Source organism: Saimiri boliviensis, chromosome 4 (genome assembly GCF_048565385.1).
Source record: "Saimiri boliviensis isolate mSaiBol1 chromosome 4, mSaiBol1.pri, whole genome shotgun sequence".
NCBI classification, from domain to species: domain Eukaryota; kingdom Metazoa; phylum Chordata; class Mammalia; order Primates; family Cebidae; genus Saimiri; species Saimiri boliviensis.
In genome coordinates this window covers 82,370,457-82,377,696 of record NC_133452.1, presented here as the reverse complement: position 1 = coordinate 82,377,696, position 7,240 = coordinate 82,370,457, and the positions used below count along the sequence as shown (strand labels likewise).

Genomic DNA, 7,240 nt, shown 5'->3' with positions numbered 1-7,240 from the left:
ATAGAAGTAATAGGGAGTGTGTGTGTGTGTGTGTGTGTGTGTGTGTGTGTGTGTGTGTGTGTGTGTATCTATATCTTGCTATATATGTATATAGGAAGCTGGAGACCCAGGAGAGCTGATGGTTCTAGCATGAACATTTCCTGCATGAAATCCAGTAAGCTTGAGGCCCAAGAAGAGCTGATGTTGGGATCCAGAGACAGGAGCAGGCTGATGTTCCTGCTCAAAGCAGTCAGGCAGTAGAAGTTCATGGTCACTCTTAGAAAGGTGAACCTTTTTGTTGTATACATTCAACCCTTCAATTGGTTTGATGGAGCTCATCTACATTAAGGAGGGCAATCTGCTTTACTAGGTCTATAATCCAAATGTTAATTAATCCATTCAAAAACACTTTCATAGACACACCATATAATATTTGACCAAATATATGGCACTCTATGGCCCATTCAGATTGACACACAGAATTAACCATCACACATAGTATCAATAATACATGACTTTCAGTTGCTTCAAATCCTAACACTTGGTAAAGTCAGCATTTTTACTATAAGCCATTCTAGTGAGTATGTAGTAGTATCTTATTGTGGTTTTAATTTGCATTTTACTGATAACTAATTATATTTAGCACTTTTTTATACTTATTTTTTTGTACATACTTTCATTTGTGAAGTATCTGTTCTAATCTTTTGCCCTTCTTTCGGTTGCTGTCTTATTATTGTTGGGTTGTACATATTCTGGGTACAAGTCCTTTGTAAAACATGCACATTATGAATATTTCATCCATATCTGTGGCTTGTCTTATCTGGAAATGTGTCTCTGTGTATGTATACTTCTAAATATTAGTGTATATGTGTATCGAGAAATATATGTATATTTGTGTATGTAAATGTAGTTCTTTTACTCTAATTTTAGTGACATTTTGGAAGATAGCAGTGAATAAAAGCATATGTTTAGTTTAACATATTTTATTCAAAGTTTATAATTGATTCTTCATCTGAGCTTTCTAAGTGTTCTTTATGACCTCTTTATAGTATGTGCTACATTATAGTGTATAAACATCTGTTTACATGTTTTCCTGCATTTCTTGCTGGACTTTAAGCTCACTGAGGGTGAGGTCAGTTATTCATCTTTGTACTCCCAGTGACTAGCATATTCTTTGGCATGTATTACATACTTCAATATATTGAAAAATGGACACTATTTATCTTGGGAGAAGTTTGGGTTGCTATGGTTCTGTCTAGGACTCTTTGCTCTTTTTTTGGTCATGTATCAGTGTACTTTTTTGGAAACTTCAACTGGAAATGTCAAGTATGAAAATTCTGAGTGTATTTTATAAAGTCTTTGGTAAATTGTAATAGGCATTAAATTAGAGCAAGGTCATCAAACTTGCTGTAAAGGGCCAGAGAATAAATACTTTCAGCTTTGTGGACAACATGGTTTCCTATGCAACTTTGTTGCTGTAGCATGAAAGTAGCCTTAGACAACACATAAATGAATGAGCATGGCTGCGTTCAAATAAAACCTCATTTAAAAACAGGCAGCCATAAAAAAGAATGAGATCATATCCTTTTCAGGGACATGAATGAAGCTGCAAGCCATCATTCTCAGCAAACTAACACAGGAACAGAAAGCCAAACACTGCATGTTCTCACTCATAAGTGGGAGTTGAATAATGAGAACACATGGACACAGGGAAGGAAACAACACACACTGGGGCCTATTAGGGTGGGGGCAAAGAACGGGAGAGCATTAGGACAAATACCTAATGTATGCAGGGTTTAAAATCTGAATGCGTTGATAGGTGCAGCAAACCACCATGGCACATGTATACCTATGTAATGAACCTGCACATTCTGCACGTGTATCCCAGAACTGAAAGTAAAATAATAATAATAAAGTCAGTGTGCTGCATTTGGTTTACAGACTGTAGTTTACTAAGACTAAGCTTACCAATCTGTAAACCAAAGGAACCCAGGAATCTAAATAGATGTGAATGCTAATTTAGGTATTTTTTCCTCTAGGACATACTTAGTTTAACTACTTCCTTCCTATGTGCACTGGGAGGAATGTATTTTTCCCACATGTTTGCAGTGTTTTGTCTGTTCGGTGGCCATGAAAATCTGCCTCTCAGACCTCTGACTGAGGAGAACATTATTGAACAATGGCCCTAGATACTACAGTCTGAAATTTACTACCACATTGCTTCCAGTAGGCTGATGGCAGACAATGACTGACCAGGGTAAGAATAGCAAGCCAGATCCATGCCTTGGATTTGTGGGACACTATTGGCTAGTGAATGTGGTCAACCTGCATTCCTTCCATCTCCTCTTTACCTGCACATTGCAGTTTGATGGCTCTCCCATCTTCTTCAAGTTCCTTTCACATTTTCTTTCCTTTTTATTTATATTTATTTTGTTTTTTTTTTTTTGAGATGGAGTCTTGCTCTGTGTCCCATGCTGGAGTGCAATGGTGTGATCTCAGCTCACTGCAACTTCTACCTCCCGGGGTTCAAGTGATTCTTCTGCCGCAGCTTCCTGAGTAGATGGGATTACAAGTGCCTGCCACTACGCCTGGATAGTTTTTGTATTTTAGTAGACATGGTGTTGTGCCATGTTGGCCAGGCTGGTCTGGAACTCTTGACCTCAGGCAATCTGTCCCCTTGACCACCCAAAGTGCTGGGACTACAGGCATAAGCCACCGCACCCAGCCACACTTTTGTGTGTTTTTTTTTTTTCTTTTCCCTGAAATAGGCACTTACTTTCACATTTTCTCTCATAGGTATGTGCCTGAACTTGGCATCTGCCTTTAGAACATCCAGACTAACACAAATTGTTGATTTTGTGATTTGCAGACTCAGTTATAAAGGAATAGATTGAAATAAGATATAGTTTAATAAAGGAAATATGGGAGAAAGCAATACTGAAACAGAAATGTCAAAAAAAACCAAACAGAACAAAACCTTTAAAGGTGAGAAGTGGACAGTGGGATAATAATTCACTTGGCAGAGCAGAGAAGGTTTCAATATAAGTGTCTGTGGACAGGATTTATGAAGATAAGCAAGTTGTCACTCAACACAGGACCCTAAAAAGGCATGGGACTTGAAGGTAAGTGGAAGGCAAAGTTGAAGTTCAAATCAAAGGCAATAATACTCAAAAGTCCCTGGCCTCAAGAAATATCAGGTGCAGTGGAGGACGGGGGTGAAGTGATGGACTCAAGAGGGCTAAGGGAGAGTCTGCACATTGATTGGTGAGATATCCAGCCCTTATTCTTTGTTTCACTTCTCCTAGGTCACTGCCTAATCAACCCACAGAATAGATAAGTCTGGGGAAATTTACTCATCCCAGACTGAAGGTATATTTGGAAATTTAAGTTAAAAATATGATTTGAATGCTGGGCATGGTAGCTGATACCTGTAATCCCAGCACTTGTGAGGCCAGGGTGGGAGAACTGCCTAAGGTCTGGAGTTCATTAACAGCCGTGGCAACACAATGAGACCCTGTCTCTACATTTTTTAAAAAAATTAGCCAGACACAGTGGCATGGACCTGTAGTCCCAGCTACTCTGGAGGCTGAGGTGAGAGGATTGCTTGAACACAGGATTTTGAGGCTGCAGTTAGCTGTAATGGCACCACTGCACTCAAGCCTGGGTGACAGGGCAAGACTCTGTCTCAAAACTAAACCAAAACAAACAAAAAGACAAAACAGCCTGGTTTGTTGCCTTCTATAGATATTCCAAAGCTCTGCTTCTTTCAATCACCTTTCCATGTCTTAGTTGGAAATAAGACCTGACAGACAGAATCATCTGACATTTTGGTAAAGTTTCTCATATATAAGCACAAAGGCAACTAACTAGCTAACTAGCTTACCTAATGATAAAGCATGTGACAAAAAAAAAAAAAAAACAAAAAAACAAAACAGATAAATTTGAGAGCAGAATAAACTTTACAAAAAAAGAAGATATTACTTCTACAAAACAGGACCTGCTTTACGCAGAAGAAAAAAATCAAAATTATTTTCAAGAAAAAACTTTTCCTTCAAATAAAAAATAAACACACTTTTATAGGATTAGAAGACAATATTAAAGACATTATTTAGAAAATAGAACTAATAGAATGATGAACAGGTATTCAAGTACTGACTAACCGGAATGTTGGAAAGATGGAACACGTAAAATTATAGAAATTATCAAACAAGTGACAAAAGGCATTTCAATGATGAAATGACTGAGTCTAAAGTAGACAATAAAAAGACTCTAAGGCATATATCATGAAACTTCAAACACCAAAAATCTAAATAAGAACTCCTTTAGACACCAAAACGAGAAACGAGGTCACCAACAAAGGTTTAGGTTGAGTTTCAGTGAAGTACTGGATTCTGAGGCAGCAAATCTAGATGCTAAAACACAATGAAGCTCTGCGAAGAAATCATGGTAAAATAATCTTCCTGATATTTAATATTGGTCATCACACCTTGTTTAAATTTTTCAATCATTTCTCATAATGAGGGGTTAGGATCTAGGAATGATGTGTCACCTCACTCACAGGCTGAAACCACGGCTTTCCCATGATTCTCATCATTCTTCACATAAAAAATTAAGATTATTATAGAAGGCAAGCTATTTACCCAATGTTTCCCTGAATATTTTGTACATGTCCATGTCTTTTGCCTCAATGTAAGCCTGAGAGAAAGACACTGAGTCTTACATTCTTTTTCTAAGGATTCCACACCCAGCTCAAAAGTCCTCTCCTCCTTCAAGTCTTCCCCACCCCTCCTCTCACCCATGTGAAGAATAATTAATCACTCTGTTGTGATCCCATGATTTAAAAATAAAATAAGAAAAGTTTTTCTATCCAATATCATCACATTATAACAAAATAATTAGAACATGATTTTTACCTACCCCTCACAATTTTGAGCCTCTTGTGAGTATGACTCATGTTTTTGCTTCACTACATAATTATATATTTAAATTTGGTTTTACATACAAAAGATAACAGCCAAGAAGGTTAACCATAATTTCAAATTTTAGTACCAGCCACTTGTGCTATTTTATCATATTTGAAAATATTTACTCTATTTACTTCAAACAGTGATCTATAAATTTGTTTAGACAATAATAATTAAGAGCTTTTTCTTCAGGATAAGAAAAATATTAAATGATGTATTGAAGATACTACTAAAGAAACTACTTTTTGATTATAGTCTGCATTGGAGACCAATAGGAATTTTTCTAATCTTCAAATTATTCCACAACTGCTTTGTTCAAAGAAATACCACTTTGGAAATTATTTGGTGAAAAATTTACAAATCAAAGATTCACTCACAGATGATACTACCATAATCACTTATTATAACAAGTCTCCTAAGTATTTTCTGTATCAGTTTTCTTGATTATAAAATGCCAATAATATGAACATAATGTAACAGAACATTTAATTATATCAGTTTCCCAACAACCCACCAAAGTCAAATTATAATTATATTGGTTGTTTCCACTGATTGGCAGGAAGCTCTTCCATTAAAGCCTCCCATGGTTTCCACTGCATCATTTTTCTCACCAGACTTAGTTCATTCTCAACCTGATAAATTGCCTCTTCTATTTGGCCACCTTGAAGTTGGCCTTCTAATTTTTTAACATCTGGTTCCACTTTAAGCATAGCCAGCTTCTCATTTGTAATCTGTTCTGTATACTTTTTATATACTGCATTTTTTAGGGTTTGCTCAAGAACATCAAGAATCTTTTTGTGCAATATTCTTAGCCTCTCATGTGGACTGCTGCATACAGCCAATCCCACAGGACCAGTAGTCTTCTTCAGCATGCCCTGACCCATATATAATTATTATTTGCATCACAGTGCCTGGCTCATGCCTACATAAAGTGATACTCAGTAAATATCTGTTAAATTGAAATGATTCAATAAACATTATAAACTAAAAACCAAAACACTACAGCCCGAGCAGGGCTTATAGGACATGTCTGAAATCTACTCAACATTCAACTGGTGGTTGCTTGGTAGATTGATAGAGAAATTCATTTTTTCTCTGATCTGTGAACATAACATTTCTTTTACCCATTAGCCAAATGTACTGTATCAACTAATTAAGGTGGGACGATTTCTGTCTTCTAATAGATGTTCACTTACCCCCATCAATATAGGGTGCTAAAATATTTTCATATTATCTTTTTGTTTCTTATTCTCCCAGAAAAGTCATTGTCTGAGGAGAACAAGAGTGCAAGAATGAAATCAGTTAAGTAAAAACAGGGTCAGTTCTTGGAAATTTTATAAAAACAATATAATTTTCTTTTGTTTGGGAAGAGTTATAATTCTGCCATCACAGATATCATAGAATTTATAAAAGAATAGGTGCATTTATTTGGGGCAATGCTCTAAAATTTCAAATGATAGGAAACATGTCAACCTCTAGCATGAATAAACTTTTATCAAAATGTACTGCGTATTTCAGTTTTCTAAATCCGGAATTAAAAAAAAACAGGGACTATTTTCTTCAAATGTTGAATAGCATCATATTTGAGAGAAGACAGTTAATTTAAAACATTAGGGGAAAATTGATGGAGTTGTTAATGGAAAATGGAAGATTACAGCTTTTAATGACGTGTTAGACAAGCACATTTAAACAATTTAAAAGTGCTTTTCCCCCACAGGATCACTTATGTCTCATTTCTGAGTTGTCAGTGTCTCTAATTCATTTCAGCTGCTTCTGATTAGTTCATCTTTTTGAAGCAATGCAGTTTCATTTGATATGAGAACTGTATTTTTTTAATGCATATGCATAGAAAGCTCTCAGCAGTACCCATCAGAGGTCCTTATGATAATTTAGGCTACATTTCAAAGATAAGAGTCTGACCAAGTAGCCAGGAAATCAGAGATAAAATTTTCAAATGATCAAGCATTTGAGAACTCTATGCAATCCACATCTTAGAAAGCTTCAGGATTTTGCCTAGAAAAGTCTAACCCATGCATCAATCGGAAACAAAACAAACAAACAAACAAAAACCCAAAGAGGTGCATATGTCTCTGTGTGTGTGTCTGTTGTGTTTTAAAGCAAGGAATATGTGACCCATATCTTATTTTATACTAAAGGTACTGTGTCATCTCAAAAGAAAGAGGGGTTTCAAGCTGCTGGAGTGGACCCAGACGAAGAGAGTTGGTGGGTGAATGTCTTCTCATTTGGAACTAAACAAGCAGAAGGTAGTGAGTTTGAATGTTAGGTCCCTAAAGGCT

The 7,240-nt window shown here is 36.2% G+C and overlaps 1 pseudogene; it reads right to left on the bottom strand.

Moving 5' to 3' along the window:
* Positions 1-5,473: 5,473 nt before the first annotated feature.
* Positions 5,474-5,815, bottom strand: LOC101033226 (NADH dehydrogenase [ubiquinone] 1 alpha subcomplex subunit 5 pseudogene; annotated as a pseudogene).
* Positions 5,816-7,240: the final 1,425 nt, after the last annotated feature.